At 42.3% G+C, this 19,617-nt stretch overlaps 1 protein-coding gene across 1 annotated transcript in view; it reads left to right on the plus strand.

Moving 5' to 3' along the window:
* Positions 1-19,617, plus strand: part of LOC120731844 (receptor-type tyrosine-protein phosphatase gamma-like) — a 278,578-nt gene that overhangs the window by 13,288 nt on the left and 245,673 nt on the right. The gene's annotated exons all lie outside the window — the stretch shown is intronic.

A 19,617-nucleotide genomic window follows, 5' to 3' on the forward strand; every position in this document is an offset into this window, starting at 1 on the left:
TTTGCTCATGAACAACAGAAATATGATCGAATCATTTCATGAAACCCCCACCAAACTGCCACCGCTGGCTTAGATACAGAGACTGAGGCTGCAACCAAGCCCTGGCTGCTGGCAGCCTGGCTGTCATGCGTGCAGTGCTGGCCATCATTCCCATCTGTAATGCAAGAAATTGCACACATTTTAAACAACACACAAACTGCAAACCGAAACTGTTTTCCCACAGTTTCATTGTACATGTACAGTGAGAATAAAGGGCTATTTTATTCTATTCTAAAGGCAGTTTTGCTCAGCAATGTCAAATGAGCTGCTCCCATCCAAAAGTCATTGCCTGTGCTCCGGTCTCACGGCTACCCATGGTCTTTACTTTGATCAAAAATGAACAAATGTTACACAGACCTTATTGTTTTCTTGCTGCATTGAGACATGCGGCTGTGATCTGTTTAAAGTTATTGTGGGTTTAGAGAAACTGCAACTTCCATTATCTGCATTTATATAAAAAAAGTTTGTAACCATCCCAGTGTGAAGGAGTACGGCACCCCAACAACAAACCAACACTAATGCCAATACCACTGTTACTGCTACTACTATTAATAATAATAGTACTGATGATGAGGGAGCCGTTTATTTTTCATTATGTGCAGTTCAAGCATGCTTGGGTGCAAGGCAGGGAGATTTTCGCATTTGCACATTTGCATGCTAACATTGAGCCTGAGTGGGCCACTCCATTTCTTCTTGTGTAGGCAGTGGGGATAAAAGCATGAATAAAGAAGAAAGAACATCGCTACATGCCATGGGTGTTGTGTCACAAACTGAGCAGAGAATAGCGCAGAGCCCTCCTCATTAAATTCTTGCAGCAGCGTTGGGTTTTTCACTTCTATGCTTGGGAGACACCAGCTTCCTCCTCAGAGGTAGAGACTTGGAGGCCTCTGAGATGAGCTCGTAGCCCAATTTGTCTTTGTTCCAGGGGGTGGTGGTTTAAACAGCGGCGCCCTCCTCTGTCTCCTAATCCCTAGTGACCTCATCCTCTATCTTATATGTCTGTCGTGCTTTGAGCTCCCTTTGTCTTCGGTGCTTTGTCCTATTTCAGCTGTCTTACTTGACTTCATGTTTTGTTTTTGTTTCTCAATCTCTGAGCCAATTCTCCCACTGATCCCATGTAAGGTAAGCAGGGGTGCTGCCAGGGGTTTGGGCTCCTGTGGGGAAAAAATGTCATTTTGGGCCCTACCACTTGAATACTGCAAACCATGCCAGCCCTAAAAATATACCACTCTGCAGACGTGGATCAACATTTTGTTCAGATAATGGAATCGTGATTTTGTGCAAACTTAATGAGCTATGTGCAAGCCATTTTTTACATTTTAATAATTTTAATGATAATACCTTACATCAAATACTGATAAATTTATTGCACCTGATCACATGCTCTCAGAAATTAGGCAGCATATCAGTTTTTTAGACCCTTCATTTCAGAAACTTAGGTGTTATATTTGACAGTTCGATGTCTCTGGAGAAACACTCTAAACAACTTGTTGAACTGTTTTTATCATCTAAGAAACATTTCTAAACTCAGACTGGTGTCAAAGGCAGAACTTGAGATGATTCCTGCTTTTATCTCTTCTCGTTTGGATTATTGTAACGGTCTTTTTACGTGTCTCAACAACCAGCTCTGGATCGCCTTCAGTCTGTACAGAATGCAGTGGCAAGACTTAACTGGTACAAACAAGAGGTCACACATTGCTCCAGTTTTGGCTTCTCTTCATTGGTTGCCTGTAAATTTTCGTTGTAACTTTTAGAGCTCTGCACGGTGAAGTTCCCCAGTATATCTCTGACCTGCTGAAACCTCATGCTTCATCACTTAGGTCTTCAGGTCAGAGGCTACTGGTGGTCCCACGTACCAGGTTTAAAACACGTGGGGATCGGGCTTTTCACCGAGGCTGTGGGACGCTCTGCCGTTGTCTTTACGCTGCCTAGACTCTACTGACTCCTTTAAAAAGCAGCTGAAGACATTTTTATACAAACGGGCTTTTAATTAATTTAACTTGTATGTCTGATCTTATTGTAAAGCACTTTGTGATTTTTATCTGTGAAATGTGCTATATAAATAAATTTTACTTACTTACTTACTTAAAATACAGATGAACTTTTTGGATTGAAGTAAATTTAAACTCTCATCTGTATTAACTATTGACAAATAAAACGTAATAATCATTTGCATATGAACTACCAACCTTCCGATCAGTAGATGACCAGCTCTACCTCCTGAACTGCAGCCACCCCAGTGGAAATGTGATGAGTCACATGATTAATAGCAGGTCAACAACCCTCTGAAGGGACAAGCCCCACTAGGGTTTTAATACTTTGGACTCTTCATCAGTTTGTTTTAGAACTGAAGAAGCTTTTTGAAAAGTCTTCAAGAAACTGAAAGAAGTCCAGTCGCTTTGTTTCCAAAAGTCTTACAATCCTTAAAAGCTGTTAGAGCACAATAGTGTTCATCAGAGCAACCTTTCCTCTGAAACATCATGATCATAGCAACCGTTGAATACCGGAGCAAAATTTGCATTCACGCTTGCAGTTTTGTCTTGTTATGCAATATTCCAAATAAAAAACAAACAAACAAAATGCTACATTTTCGGAAATATCTGTGGGTGTTTTCTTGTTTATTTGTTTGTTTTTTGTGCTACTCGCATGTGATTACAGATCCACAGCTCATTTAAGTTTGAGACCCCTGCTGTATTAAGGTACTGGACCACCTGTTCACCTACATGAACTGCTTGTTTGTTTGTAAAAGTTTCAGTTTTGCAATACTACTACTAACAGTTAACCATTAAATCTTTCAGGGAAGAAACTGACTTTTTGCAACAGTGGCATCCTATCACAGTATCACACTTAATCTAATAAGCCCATTCTTTTATATAAGTCTTTAGAATAGAATAGAATAGAATAGAATAGAATGCCTTTATTGTCACTATACAGTTGTACAATGAGATACAGAGCATGTCCTACTCAGTGCAAACATGCTGGGAGGGGGGGCACAGTTCTGCAGCGCTATATACATATGGATAGTATTAACAGAGGGAAAAGATATATATATATAAAATGTACAAATATACAAGCTGGTTTAAAAAAAAGGTAATATGTAATAAATAGTGTTGTGTATATACAGTTGGGTTATTGCACATAGACTTGGTATTGCACAGTGGTGGTCCATAGAGGAGGTGGGGAGAAAAGGAAAAGAAATAAAAGAAGGGGGGGGGGGCTGTGTTATCTGTGCATGTGTGAGTTCAGGGTGGTTGTGGCTTTGGAGAAGAAACTGTTTTTGAGTCTGTGGGTTTTTGTGTTGATGCACCTGTAGAGGCTGAACATGTTGAAGCCAGGGTGGGAGCTGTCCTTGATGATGTTTGCTGCTCTGCTGAGGCAGCGGGAGGAATAAATGTCCATCAGGGAGGGGAGAGGGCAGCCGATGATCTTCTGTGCTGTCTTGACCACACTCTGAAGCCTCACTCTATCCGCCTTAGTTCAGCTGCCGTACCATACCGTGATGCATTAGGTTAGCAGGCTCTCAATGGACGAGCGGTAGAAGGTCAGCAGCAGGTTGGAGTTCAGCTTGTACTCCCTGAGGACTCTCAGGAAGTGCAGCCGCTGTTGGGCCTTCTTGACGACCGCTGAGATGTTGTCTGTCCAGGAGATCATCATCATCATCATCATCATCAACTTTATTTATAAAGCACTTTAAAACAACCACAGCTGACACAAAGTGCTGTACATTGGAACTGTAAAATAAAATTACATGAGATATAAATAAAACACAAATAAAAGAAAAGTGAAATCATTAATTAAATAACTACTTCAATTAAAAAAGAAACTAAGTCTCACTGAGGTTAAAAGCCAAGGAATAAAAGTGGGTTTTAAGACGTGATTTAAAAGTGGACAGTGAAGGGGCCTCTCTAATGTGCATGGGCAAATGATTCCATAACTTTGGAGCCACAATAGAGAAGGCCCCGCCCCCTCTGAGCTTCCTCCTGGATCTCGGTACCTCCAGGAGCAGCTGGTCAGCTGACCTGACAGACCGACAGGGTGTGTTGGGGATGAAGAAGCTCAGAGAGGTAAGGCGGGGCAAGACTGTGAAGGCATTTAAAAACAAACATAAGAATTTTAAAATTAACTCTAAAAGACACAGGCAGCCAGTGCAGAGAGGCCAGCACGGGGGTTATATGCTCTCTTTTTTGAGTTCCTGTTAGGAGTCGTGCAGCCGCATTTTGAACCAGCTGCAGACGTGAGAGCAACGACTCACTGACCCCCACATAAAGTGAGTTACAGTAGTCCAGGCGGGAAGAAATAAAAGCATGGATCACTGTTTCAAGGTGCTGCCTCGAAAGAAAAGATTTTACTCTTGCCAGTCGCCTTAAATGATAAAAACTGGACTTCACCACTGCTCTGATTTGGTTGTCCAATTTAAAATCACTGTCCAACTTAAAACCAAGGTCAGTAACAACAGGTTTAAAATAAACTTCCAGGGATCCTAAAACAACAGAGGAGGACTCAGAGGGACCACTGGGTCCAAACACCAACACTTCTGTTTTCTTTTCATTAAAATTTAAAAAGTTTAGAGCCAACCAAGCTTTAATGTCATCTAGACATGTCAAGAGAGGTTTTATGGAGATGCCATCCTTGTGCTTTAGTGGCAAATAAATTTGGCAGTCATCGGCATAACAATGAAATGAGACGTCAGCAGAGATGAGGACACCAAGGAACCGGAAGGTGTGGACCCTCTCCACACACTCCCCGTTGATGTAAAGGGGGGCCAAGTCAGTGCTGTGTCTCCTGAAGTCAACAATGAGCTCTTTGGTTTTCTTAGTGTTCAGTGCAGGTTGCTTTCTGAACACCAGGCTGCCAGCTTCAGGACTTCCTCTCTGTAGGCTGCCTCGTCTCGTTTAAAGGCTGACTGCATGGCTAGGTGCTTAACTTTATATAGCAGTGGTAATGGACCTGAAGCGCATGAAGTCCAGGCGTAGTATGGCTCAATTCCTTTTGTTCATGTGATGTTGTAAATGATGTGAGTGCTGTGAGTTAGTCTAAAACATAAACCTATCCAAGTACTTTTGTTGTCTAAAGTGAACTAAAGCATAGTGGTGACCTGTGTGTTCAAATGTGAGGATGTATTGCTTTCATGTGCAGAATCATCAGATGGCGTTTATGCCATATTTGTGATTTTGGCAAAGTTGACAAAATGTCATATAATGACAAAAAACAACTGGCTTTTAAATGTCAAACTTCCTGAGTGGGATGCTCAAGGTGTTGGACTCTTTTGCCAGATGTTCAGCAGATGGGATTCACTAATATTACCTGTTAGGGAAAATATTCTAAAACACTTCTTCAGTAAAGACTCAGAGAAGAGAAACACACAGAACTTCTTGCTAGCAAGGGCAGCCTCCAGACTGAGAATCGCGCTGAGCTTTGCCCTGGTCTTTATTTATACTTCAGTGGTGTGTGTGTGTGTGTGTGTGTGTGTGTGTGTGTGTGTGTGTCCTGCTGATCAAAGGGTCATAAAAACACAAAAGGTACATCCTTGGTCAGGAAAGGGTAGTCTCCCCCTCACCCTAAATAACATGGTGAGGAAGTCCAGCAGTTCATCTATATGTAAAGAAGCACTTAAACTAAAACAGACATAGCTACGTTAATCCTGCCGTAAAACAATAAGAGAAGGTATGACCTCTCTCGTGCTCCCAGGATGTGGGTGTGCATTCTAGTGTGGAATACACACCAAGCCTTTGCAGCCTGTTAGAGATCACACACAATTAATTATATGCCTCTAAGTATACATGGTTGAATATTTCCTAATACAAATAACTACATGCAGTATTCTACCATATGCAAACTTATATCACTAAAAGATTATACTGACTACTAAATACAATTTTCCATTAACATTACCCCAGCCAGGGCAGGTAAGTTTCCACGCTAGCTGTCTCAGCCTCTGTTACTTTTTCTTCTGCTGTTTGTGTGAATGTAGCTTTTTGTCATTCTTTGTGGTTTATTAAAAAAAATCCTTTAGAATTTTTTGGGTTGCAACATTTCTCTGTGAAGTGGGAGTAAATGCACAGAGGGGGAGGTATTCAGTGCTGGATTGGGTGAAGCCTCACCCATTCCTCAGAGCTTGACAGGCACCAATGTTCCACATGAAACGCTTTTGGATTTATGCTGCAAGCTGCAGCCATTTCTCTTCCGTTAATCACCTCGGGGCTGTGCGCTCCTGCTCACCACGTCCCCAGGCCAATAGATGACCCGCAGGGAAAATCGAATGGAGGCCAGCCAAGCCTGACACTCTTAAAGCACTTTCTAGGATCCACGCTGAGATGGGGAGAATAGAACAGCAAAGTAATTTAGAGTGTGTGTACCCGAGGCCAGAGAACAGCTGCGCTGCTAATTCAGTATTTGCTATAATTTGTTCCTTATCTATAAAAAAAGTCTTTGATCCAGGTTTGATCCAGAAAGTCATTGGCACTTGGCTTCATTCCAAGCAAGTTATTGTAGCGCTATTTTAAAAAATAATGACAAATACCAATCTGGAGGTTGCTAGAGGCTGCCTATAGGCTGATTTCACTTACATGCCTGCAGAACGACATCTGGCCCTGCTGCATTCATTTCGTCTGGTTTTAACTCTCCATCACGACCTTAACTCCTTTAAACCTAGATCTTGGTGAAGGGTCCAGTTTTGTGATTTTTGTGATGAATATGTAATAATACGTAATCAGTTGACTGATACATTGAAAACTAACTGATGGATACTGAAAAAAGAGGGACGGTCCCTCGTTTTCTCCCTGTCAAGCATTAGTATTCCACCGATTGTGTTTGCCCTAAGACAGAAAGTTGGTGCAGAGGAGTTTAAGTATCTGCACATCTGCATCAAAAACAGACTGAAGTGGAAAAGCAACACAGTAGCTGCATAGAACAAGAGGATGATCTGACTCCAGAACCTTTGATGTGTGCAATAAAATCATGACGATTTTCTACCATTTTGTTGTGGCAAGCACCTTTGTGCTTTCTGGTCTTCTTGGAGTTGATGACAATAAACAGATGAGGAGGCTGGTTCTGTGCCTGCCAGCAAACTGAACACATTTGCAGCTATGGTGGAGGGTGACACTGGGATAACATCTGTCCCAACCCCCATCTGGTCACATGGAGATGTCTTTTGGAGGTTTCCTCTTGTTAAAAGGGATTTTTCCTTCCTACTGTCACACAGTGCTGCTGCTGCTGTTGTGATTTGGTGCTGTATGAATACAATTGAACTGAATTGGGTAATCACCACTTTCTGCACCACATTCTCTAACAGACTGATTCAGCACAGTTGCAGAAACAGCAAATATTTCATATCACACAGAATATGCAACCTTTTTTGGATTATGGTGATCTGCCTTTTATGAATGCACCTCCCCAGGACTTAAACAGGTTGAATGCTGTCTATCATTGTGCTTTACATTTTGTTACTGGCTGTGGTACGTCATTATTCTCTGTATGCTGTCGCTAAATGACCATCCCTGTATATCTGCAGGCTTTCTGTTTTCTTACCCCATCCTAATTCAAGTGTGTAATCCTAGCTATGGTGGATGCTCTGGGACATGTTTCAGTCAGCTAATCGAAATCATCAGCAGATTAAATTTAGACTGTATCCCATAACAGCTTCAGCTGGCCAGCATTTAGCATTTTTTTTTTTCGCCTGTCCCGTTTGGTTCTTTTGCCATCAGAATTCTTGTCTACAGGCGAAGAAAGATGCCCAACGGATTTACTTTACCAAATGAACCATCCCAGCCTTGCCGTAATGGTCTATTTGATTCACCTTTTATTGTTTATTTTATTTTATTTTCACTTGCTAAACACGGGACAGACTTGACTGGGGAAAAGAAAAGGGAGAAAGAAAGAGGGAAAGAAAAACAGCGGGGAAGAGGAAGTGGAGGGAGCCATCGCCCCGTCCTCCAGGGCATGAAGCAGGTATGGAGGAGATCAAAGCTCCAAACATCCAGAGGCCCCCAGAACACAAGAGACCAAGGAAGACCAATGGAGGGGCAACCGTGCCACCATTCCTGAAAGAGCTGAGGAGAGTCCCAGATGAGGGGTCACTCAAAAGCCGCGGAGCAGAAGCCGGGGGGGTTGCAGTGACGTGCCGGCAGCCAGCTGTGCCAGAGTGACCGAGCCCCAGGCCGAGAGGCCGGGGGCACCCCACCTCCGAAGTGGCCCGAGCGAGCCCCAGGCTCCAGGCCCCGACAAGCAGCCACCAGGAGTGAGCCGGTGCGTACCTGGACGCCCATCCCCAGACACAAAGAACCACCAACGCACCGATGTCTGAGGGAGTCCGCCACTGGCAGGGGAAGTGGTGGTGGGGGGAGATAGACCTCCAAACCTTGGAGGGCCTGAGATGTCCCCAGAGAGGTGGCGTCTGATACCCGACCTGACATATAGACATAAACAAACAGGCACACACAGATGTGTGTGCCTGTTTGTTTATGTCTATGAGGGTGGGAAACATCCATTCCCACCCTCATGCTCTCATATGCAATTATGGTGGAGACAGACATAAATAGACACTGTACACACAATCACACTCCCCAAGCGTATACCCCAGGTCTAGGTACCCTTGCCCCTGGAGGGAGAAACTGCACCCAGACCCAGGTAGTGTTACCCTCTTCTCTGGGGTGGAGAGAAGCAGACTGCCCCGACTCGGCTGCAGCAGGGAGGCCCCACATTCCAGACCCCGATTGGACGGCCAACTCCTCCTGCCAGCCTCCCCGCCCCAACAGGCAACAGAGAATGGGGGTGTATGAAGACTCCAAACCTCCCTCCGCCCGCTCATATGTAGTGTTGATGCATGTGTGTTCTAAGGTGCGTTTAAAACCCAGGAGGGCATGGAGCTGCATGTGTGGGTGATTGTGGTGGAGCGGGAAGAGGGAGGTAGCTGGAGATGGGGAGGGAGGGAAGGGAGGGGCAAGTGGCCCCTCTCTGGGGCCAGCTCCCCCGCTGACCCCAGTAGGCACCCCCATACTCTGCAACGCACCAGGGCAAGGGGGCCCAGGCCCATCCGGACCGGGGCCCAGTTCAGCAGCGCCGCCCGGCCCCACAGAGCCTGGGACAGCCCACCCAACCCCACCACAGAGAAAACTGCACCCACCCAGTCATCCACTCATCTTCAGACTACACAAGACAATAGACGCCCAGGCTGAGTTCTTCCTCCACCTCTCCTATATCTCCCCCAGCATTTAGCATCTTTGCATTTTCCCTCAGCACTAAAGCTGTACTTTCTCAGTCATCTGGAAACTTTTCCTTGTCTAAACTCGTTCTGGAATTCTGTGCACTATTTTCTTTGACGTGCACCATTTAGTCCTTAGCTCTGCATTCACTTAATTGATGTATGAAGTCATCCTACAGGCTACCCTTCAGTGCTGACGTGGTGCCCTGACACCACCATACTTTCTTTCAGACTGCACCTTTTGTATAAGTTGTAGTCCACCTGTGTGCACCCTTTTCCACTCTTTCATGTTCCTCCATCTTCCTGAAATACGTTTAAGGCAGCCATTTCCATCCTTTTCCTAAAATCCACCTGTCCTTCCACATTACTCTCGTTAACATCATATCTACCCAGCGCCTCTTCATCCACCCTGTTCTCTTCACCTTCCTTCTCCTCTGACATCCAACCTGTGAGGCATATGCAGTGACAACAGGCAACATGCTCTATCTCAGTATGGAGATTTTGACTATACCTCCATACCGCGATAGAGCATATTGATGATGTCATCAAGCTGCGCCTGTTTTGGTCGAAAGCATGGCAGCGGCTGCAAGCATGGAGCTTACACCTGGGGAGGAGGAGGAGGTGCTCATGAAGAAGACAGGTGCGACCTCGGTCATATGGACCTGGTTTGGGTTTAAGCAGTCGGATGTTGAGCAGAAAAATATCATCTGCAGATTTTGCCGGGCAACAGTAAAAGCGAAGAGAGGGAAGTAATTTGTTTTATCACCTCAAAACGAAGCACGTTTTGGGATATGAGGAAAGCCAAAAACTGCGCCTTCCACAAATGCCCAGTCAGTCAAGTGCAAAGAAAAAAGGTGGCCCCACACACCAGAAGACGGATATTTTCCAAGGCTTTTCCAAAGGCCTCCATATGAGAAAACCAGTCAGCGGTGGATTGACATCACAAATGCCATTACTGTGTACTTACCATGGTGCCATTTCTTACAGTGGAGAAAAAACGGCTTTAAGAATATGATTAAGACATTTGATCCACATTACGAGGTACCTGGCCGCAAACGTTTTAGCCAAACTGAAATGCCCCAACTGTTTGACCAAGTCCGCGAGCAAGTGAAGAAAGAAATCCTGACAATTTAGAATTTTGTGTTTACCTGATATTTTACTTGTATTTTTTTGTTAAAAAAAATTTGTGCATTTGTCTCCATTTTTATTTTTTTATTTAAGAATTTTGTGTTACATTGTTTGGAAAAAGATCTGTTACAGCTTAAAAATTTGAAAAGTTTTGTCATTTAAATTTTTTAAAAGAAAAGTTTTGCATAATAAATGTTTTTAAAATGGCATTCTATTATTTTTTGAAGTGTTTATTCTTCTGCAATGTGTCTTGTATGTGAGTATGTTCAGTCATTTTGACATATATGAATATGCATATTTTTGAATATATCACAATATATATCGTTACCGCACATGCTTGAAATTATACCGCAATATGGATTTTAGGCCATATCACCCAGCCCTACGTCAACCTCCAATGCTGATGGTTTGCTGCCTTTTCACTCGGTCTCCTGCACACACAATATACAGTGGAACCCTGACTTACGAATACCCCATTTAACGAAAAATTCAAGTTACGAAGGCACTTAACGGCAATATTTCTGCCCGTGTTACGGCAAAATGCCCACGTAACGAAATCCGCTGGCTCTGATTGGCTGAGCCCAGAATGCCTACAATGCCTTCCGAATCATGTGACCCCTTGGCTTTCGTACTTGCGCTTCGCTGTTCCACTTGAACGACATATTGTTGTTGCACTTAGCAATTAGCCTATAGCCTATCGTTCACTCAAAAGGTGCGATGGGTGCTTCGACTTACGAAAATTTTCAACTTACGAAAGACCCTCGGGAACGAATTAATTTCGTAAGTTGGGGTTCCACTGTATATACTTTCCTTATCACCATCAAATCAGCCTGCTCTCCACACAGTCATAGTCCCTACAATTAAAGTCTCTATTCTCAACTCCACACATCTGCCTCTCCTTCTCTTTCACTGCCTCTTAACATGCCCCCCCCCCCTTCCCTCTTTCTTTGTCTTTTTTCAACAGTAGCACAGGTCTCACTGACACCCTGTTGCCCAACAGCACTGGAAACAGTCATTGGAAACCTGGGCCCCAACCTTATTCTTCAGTTAAGTTAAATTTGATTACATTTATATAGTGCCAAATCAGGGTAAAGACCCTAAAATAATACAGGTAAACCCCAGCAAATAGACCCTTTGAGCAGTCACTTGGTGACAGCGGGAAGGAATAACTCCATTTTAACAGGAGGAAACCTCTGCTGCTGTCCTGCCACGACCAGTTGGGGGTGAGGGGAGGACAAGAGGACAAAGACACAGTTTTAGAAGAAAATCAGAGATGAATAATAACTAATAGAAATAATGAGCCATGAAGTGAGATTGTTAGTCATCACTAATAATCATAAAAGCAAGAAAAGAAAAGTTGAAAAAAATGACAAGTTGCTTTGTTGTGATTGGACAGTACAATGACATTTTGGTGCATCGCCTAACTGTGCTTATATAAATATACAATAAATAATTCTATACAAAAATGAATGTACATAAAATTAGGGCTGCAGCTATAGAATATTTTAATAATTGAGTAATCTATCGATTATTTTATTGATTAATCGAGTAATTGGATAAAAAAAACTTTTGTGTTATTAATAAGAAATAATAAATATTCAGAAGAGAAAAAACAATTTAGAAATTGCAATGCAACTAACTGCATACAACATCTGTCAAAACAATCCTTTGATTGTATTAATATTATTAATCACTATTATTAATCACGAAAATTAATAATATTAAATTTAATTTTTGAAAGAAAAGATTTTCCTAAATGCATAAATACATAAAAAATCTCAAGTACAGTCAAAGAAAATAAGATATATATAAAACATGTAGCTTCACTCTGACTTCTTGGAAGGCTTTCTGACATTAATAGGAGGCAAACGGAGTTCTGACAGTGTTTTATCCTTCGGGTAGATTTGGTGTGTGTTCATGTTTATGAGCTTTGTGCATGTGTGTCTGTGCAAATGAATGGGTTTGTGTCTGTAAGCCTTTAAAGGAGTATGTTGAGGCTGCAATGAAGAAGAGTGAGCATATTAGCATTGTGAAGTTTGCCCTGTGCTTTCTGTGCTGCTGAAAAAAGAAAGTGTAGACGTTAATTAATATTCATAAGAATTTAGTGTCCAACCTACCAACCCTCGGGTTAGTGGCTCACAGTTTTATTGGCCCATGTACACATTTTATTATCTTATGAAAAGTTTTTATTTTCATAGTCTTAAATATTAATGCAACTTAATTTACAAAATTCTACATTTATTACAAGGAAGTAAAATCCCGGTAATAAATAAGGCCTTGTACACCCCATGCCCCCTTTAGACTCACCCCTGTCTGCTGCAGGTATTCCTTCCTTGTAAAATAGGATGGCAGCTGTCCGCCTTCAGAGAGCTGTATCATTTAAATGTGATATCAGACTAAGTTAACAGTTCATCAGTATATTTTAATACAACTTTTGGAGGTTATCGCAGATTTTTGCAAACAGTGGTTTATGGAGCAGCTACAAAGTTTGTTTTTCTTCACGTCAGAGTTTGTTGATCAGGTGCTCTGATGGTGGACTCGTGCCAGCTTTTTCACAGTAAAGGTTTTCATGGCTATTACATGTTTTCTTTCACTTCGTGGAGTGTGGACATACTCCGGCTTCACATTAAACTGTGCAAGCATTATATTCTCTGCTGCTTTTGTGTTCTCAGTGTTTTTGTTTTAACTGCGCCAAAACTCTTCCTCAGGTCCCAAACCTCAAACGAACACTGCGGCATCACTGAGACTTAAAAACTGTCTAAATTCTTTCATCTTAAATAAAATGATCATTGTGGCTGCTCTACCAGGTGTAACAATGAAGTTTAACATACATGAAAAACAGGATTTATTTAGTTTAACGGAGTTCAAAGGTAGCAGGGAGTAAACTCGCTAGTTTCCATCTAAAGATGATATACCACGTTCTGGCTGAGGGATTTCTGAACTCCAGATCAGCTTCACATACCTATTCAAATCTTCCTAAGCATCAGAGACAACAGCCTTAATAATCACAGTGTAGTTTGGACCTGGGAGGCAGGTCTGTGGGTGAAGCATTGGCATTCACGTTTCCATGGTGACAGAGGCACCTAATGTGGTGTTTTTCTTTGGGGTTTTTTTTTGAGACAAGATGAAGAAACTATAAGTTTTCAAAATGTATTAAATGGTTGAGGGTTCAAGTTAAACATGGCGCCATGGACCTCCCTCCGTCCAGGAGTCCAGATAATGAAACGGTGCCACTTTCTAGTGAACAAAGTTTTCATAATGTCATACTAAGATGATATGATTGGTTAAAAAGTTCGGGAGGAGCCACGGTTTAAACTTAGCTTGCACTTGGTGTGGTTCCTGGCTCGTGACATGATTAAATGCACAGTGAGTGAAAAAAGGTGAGAAAAGAAACACTGAGCTTTTTCTTTGAATTAAATGAGATTAGGTTGTATAGGTGAACGTTTAGTAACATAGCATAATGTATCACTGTGTTATAGAATCTGTCGCAAATCAATTTATTAGGAATGAGGTTGCGTTGATTTTTTTTTTCTAATTTCTGTGTGAAAGTTTAAGTCCCTGGAACCTTTTTAACCCTTTAAGACCTACCATAGAACCAAGTCCGCCAGAGCTTATATTATATTTTTACATGCTGTGGAGCCATTTTTGGGAGCATTTCAAGTTGCTATACATCAATACAACCATTATAGCCCAGATTTTAATAATATGTATTCATTAAGTGCATAGTAATTACATAAATTGCAAAAAAGTGCAATAAACTACAAAAGAATTGAAAATCGTTTTTGCTTTTTTAACATATATTTGTAGTTAGAGAAATTTAAGAGGCTTATCCCTCAAAACTGTAAATACAAAAAAGTTGCACAAAATAGTTTCCCACCACAGGAAATTTATTTTGAGTGTCTTCATAGTTTTATTTTTGAAATACACCAATTTTTATACACTGCAGGAAAAACGAAAATAAATATTATACTGCAAATTTGCAAAAAAGCAGCATATGCATCAAAATAAACTATTTCCAGCAGTGCAATATGAGTCCTAAGCATCCCAGAAACGACACAGAAAGTCATAAAGTCAAAGATAACTTTTAAAAAGAGCAGTATAGGCCCTGAGGCCCTGATGGCAAAAAAGACTACATTTCCGCGAAAATGACGTCACTTCCGGTTTCGGGCAGGTAATGGCGGAAATGTAAAAGTTCGCGCTGACGTCTATTCCAACGTAGGAAGTGTTATGAACAGCTGATCGGATCGGCAAAGCCTGTTTCTGGAATATTATGTTTTTGTTGCTGCAAGCGCTTTTTATGCAGTTTTTGCAAAGCTTTATGTGGAAGGAAACCGTGACCTAGGACAAGCTGATGGCATAACATGTAAGTACAACTCCTCCGGTTTCATATGCAAAAAAAATTTTTGCGCTAGCTTACGTGGTTGCAGTGCTACTGGGATTTAAAAATAGTTACGCAAAACAGAGCGTTCCCGCTCCGATCGGCTCTAAAGGGTTAAACCTACTGTGTCACTAATACAATAATTATAATTGCACAGCACTACACGCCAACCTCATACACTTGAACCACCCTGTTTGTCTGTGTGTCCATCTGTACCTAAAGTCAGATCATTCAAATAATGCCAGGGCCTTATATCGCCATTCTAAATCCCCACCCTTCTCCTACTCTGCATCTTTGTTCCTGTGTGTTATGCACTTTCTCTGCCTTTGTGCCCATAGCTCTGTTTTTGGCCCTTACCAGTGGGTAAAAAAAGTCTACCAGACAGTGTCATTCCAAAGGCCGCTGCTGTGACAGCTTCTGGGTGAGCCTGGCAAACTAAAGGCAAAATCTAATTACCATTAAACCAGTGAGCCATGCTTTAGCCAACAACATTGCTCCCAGGGCTATGAGAGAAACTCATTCACATTAAAAGCACAGACTTTTTTTCCTCGTTCTCGGGCTCTTCGCAGTCACACGGTCCTTGCAGGAAGCCCTCTTTTCTCACTCCTCTTCATTTTGTGTGACTTTTCAGCGGGTGAGTGCATGTTGTCTCATGTAGAGATTTTTCTTACAGCCCCCCGGTAAGTCACATATTGAATCTGTTATTTGAAGTTTACCTGTTATGATATGTGTTTTGGTGTTTCTTTGGTGTTTCAAAATTTATCAGTCAGTCAACCTAAACTTGAGATAAGCAAAATGAGCAAAATGTAGCGAAATATCTCAAACACTAACAACTGTAACAGAGTCCTGTCATAGCTGTCAGCCAATCAAAGAGGGGTTTGCACTGTTGACAGGGTATAGTAGTGTATATGATATTTTCATATTGTAGTGATGAAATTCCTCCTATTGCTTCATTGTCATGTCTCAATAAATCTTTTAAATTGATACCAATTGTGATAAAAGTATCAAGAAGAAGAATCCTTTACATACAAACAGCAATAACAGTAGTGTGCCAGCTGGCTGTCTCTGTTGCTGGTTGAATATTCATATTAATGCAAGGACACACCACGTGCACTTCCTGCTGAGTCCCTTTAGGTGGACCCAGTCTTATTCCCAGAGTCAAACATGTATGGTTATAGCATTTATCTGTACTGCACCGTGGGACACTTTTCTGAGGATGGTGGTCAGAAAGCTCGAAGTGGCCTGAAGAACGCAGAGATGCATCCTCACATGCTGTCAGTTGACAAAATCTGGTTCACACTTCCTCCCTCTCTCCCTGTAGCGTGAGAGGAACTCGCTGGCTTCCAGAACATATTGATCCCAAAATAACATCAAAGAGGTCGGCTTAAGATGTGCTAGGAGGAGAAGGCAAGGGCTGGAACAGCAGAGAGATGAGGGGGACACATGATCCAGTTACAGGGAGAATAGCACCAGCAGTGGGGAGCCAGATTTATATTTGATCTTATTAGTATTTAAATTTTGATTTAGTTCTTTGATCAGTGCTAAAGGATTAGAAAGGTTTTCTACTGCGACATGTAGGGATGGGTATTGATAAGATTTTGACGATTCTGATTCCATTTTCGATTCTGTTTAACGATTCGATTCTTTATCGATTCTCTTATCGAGAACACTAAGGTCGATTAGCTTAGAACTTTGTTTTATATCTTCTCTTTGAACAAGATAGAAATTTAGAAGTAACATGGCCTTACAAATCTTAAGATCTTAAGAGATCCAGCCTACGGCTCTTCAATAGGGTGTCACAGGGTCCCCGGGAAAAAAAATTGTAAATGTAAAATAATAAAATAAATATTCTTCTGTAGCAATAACAAAGTATAACATATGGAGCCCCGCAGGGGACATGGGAGGAAAAAAAAAATTAAGACGGACTTTTGCGAGATCTTGCAAAACAAACTCGGGATCTCGCAAAAGTTTTAGCTGCATTCTTCGGAGGCCGCCAGCTCGAAGCTGACCGGGAGGTCGAGGCACGATGTGCCGGGAAGCGGTGTTCCTCCCGGCTGTAGTAGGTCTCGACCTCCCGTTAGCTTCGAGATGGTGGGTGTCAGATCTCCGAAAACATCGCAGCACTTTTGCAAATATGTGATGTCTTGTAAACCGAGCAGGTATCTGACGTTTACACAACTACATTCACGCCTCAAAATATCTTAAAAGTGTATTTTGTGACCCAGAAAGAGTAATATTACAACTAAGTAGCTGCCACCATTGTTGGAATTAAAGATCCCGAGTTTGTCCGCCTTGATGCCATCAACATGTAAACATGTTGATGTCATCAGAGCTGCGCCGAAACATGTCCCAGTCCAGTGCGTCCTGCAGCGCGGCCACTGATTGGTCCGTCCAGCGAGCGACCTCCCTCCTGATTGGTGGTTGCTGCTTTAGCCTTTGTTTGTAAGCAGGCATGAGGAGGATGGCGGCATGGTCCGATTTTCCAAATGCCGGCAGGGGCTGAGCCTTGTAACAGTTCTTGAACGGGGTGTAGCAGTGGTCTGATGTCCGAGTGCTCCGGGTGGGGCAGTTGATGTGCTGGTGAAGGTTGTGAAATGTCCGTTTGAGATTCACTCTGTTAAAATCTCCCATAACAATGAGTGCGGCATCTTGGTGAAGTGTTTGTTGATGTGTGAGAGCCTCATGTAGCTCACATAAGGCAGTGTCCGAGTCCGCGTGAGGCGGAATGTAAACAGTGCAGGCAATGACCGCAGTGAATTCCCGAGGGAGATAGAAAGGGCGACATTTGACGATCAAAAGCTCCAGATTGGGCGAGCAAGAGCGTGTGAGTGGGGAGATGTTTTTGCTGTCGCACCATCTGTTGTTCACCATCAAACACACTCCACCACCTCTTTTCTTCCCCGACTCCTTTGTCCTGTCCATGCGGTAAACCGAAAAGAACCCCGTCGGCTGCACGGCGTGGTCTGGTATCGCTGGGTTCAGCCAAGTCTCGGTGAAGCAGAGGAGGTTGCAGTCCCGAATGTCTCTCTGGAACTTGATTCTGGCTCTGAGGTCATCAAGCTTGTTCTCGATGGATTGAACATTGGCTAGCAGGATACTGGGCATGGGTGCGCGGTGTGCGCGAGCCCGTAGCCTGTTCCTGATGCCGGCTCTTTTACCTCGAGGCCGTCGCTTAGGGTCGCGTCCTTTGTTCTCTCTCAGGATCTCCTTTGGCCAGGTTGGGTCTGGAGTTAACCCTTTAGAGCCGATCGGAGCGGGAACGCTCTGTTTTGCGTAACTATTTTTAAATCCCAGTAGCACTGCAACCACGTAAGCTAGCGCAAAAATTTTCTTTGCATCTGAAACCGGAGGAGTTGTACTTACATCTTATGCCATCAGCTTGTCCTAGGTCACGGTTTCCTTCCACATAAAGCTTTGCAAAAACTGCATAAAAAGCGCTTGCAGCAACAAAAACATAATATTCCAGAAACACGCTTTACCGATCTGATCAGCTGTTCATAACACTTCCTACGTTGGAATAGACGTCAGCGCGAACTTTTGCATTTCCGCCATTTCCTGCCCGAAACCGGAAGTGACGTCATTTTCGCGGAAATGTAGTCTTTTTTGCGATCAGGGCCTCAGGGCCTATACTGCTCTTTTTAAAAGTTATCTTTGACTTTATGACTTTCTGTGTCGTTTCTGGGATGCTTAGGACTCATATTGCACTGCTGGAAATAGTTTATTTTGATGCATATGCTGCTTTTTTGCAAATTTGCAGTATAATATTTATTTTCGTTTTTCCTGCAGTGTATAAAAATTGGTGTATTTCAAAAATAAAACTATGAAGACACTTAAAATAAATTTCCTGTGATGGGAAACTATTTTGTGCAACTTTTTTGTATTTACAGTTTTGAGGGATAATCCTTTTAAATTTCTCTAACTACAAATATATGTTAAAAAATCAAAAACGATTTTCAATTTTTTTGTAGTTTATTGCACTTTTTTGCAATTTATGTAATTACTATGCACTTAATGAATACATATTATTAAAATCTGGGCTATAATGGTTGTATTGATGTATAGCAACTTGAAATGCTCCCAAAAATGGCTCCACAGCATGTAAAAATATAATATAAGCTCTGGCGGACTTGGTTCTATGGTAGGTCTTAAAGGGTTAAACATGGTGAAATGTTGGTGTATTGTGGACCAATAGAAACCAGAGTGTCTCTACTGTAGTGGATTTGTGTGTTTTGCATGATGCCCATGCAAGATTATGGCAGATATAGCAAAAAGTGAGGAAAAACCGCAAAAAGTGGAGAAGTTGCGGCAGAGCATCCAGCACGGCAGCCGACCTCACCGGCGCCATTTTATATAGAAAAAAAGAAAGAAAGAAAAAAAGAAATTCTGTCATCATCTGTATCTTCATCTGAAATGACTATAGATTTCAAATTCCTGACAAAAGCAACAAATAAAAGAATGGTAGAAGTAAATGTAGCTGCAAGAAAAAGTGGACATTCACAAACTGCATGTTCTGAGGTCACATTTCTTTTCTACTTTTCATCTTAAGTGGCAGACAAATTTCAAATGCTTACATTCTCCGGTCAGTATTTAACGGCTGAGAAGCAAATGTGGTCGTTTAGCACACAGAAAGCAGAGTTGAAAGCATGTGATGCTGAACATTCAAATGGATGCTGAGGATGTTGAATCTGTTGGTTTTGAAGAATATGACGGTAAAGGTATGTGTGGGACAGACAGAGGAATTAGCCCAGATCAGGCAGAGCTGTGAGAATTGGCACATAGCTTCAGCATGGAGCAGTATATTGTGGAGATTCAGTTGCAACCACCAGAACTTAAATGTGGAATCTGCCTTTAGTCAGAAAGCACTTAAGGGCCG

Source organism: Simochromis diagramma, unplaced genomic scaffold (assembly GCF_900408965.1).
Source record: "Simochromis diagramma unplaced genomic scaffold, fSimDia1.1 OVJJ01000352.1, whole genome shotgun sequence".
In the NCBI taxonomy this organism is placed as follows: Eukaryota; Metazoa; Chordata; class Actinopteri; order Cichliformes; family Cichlidae; genus Simochromis; species Simochromis diagramma.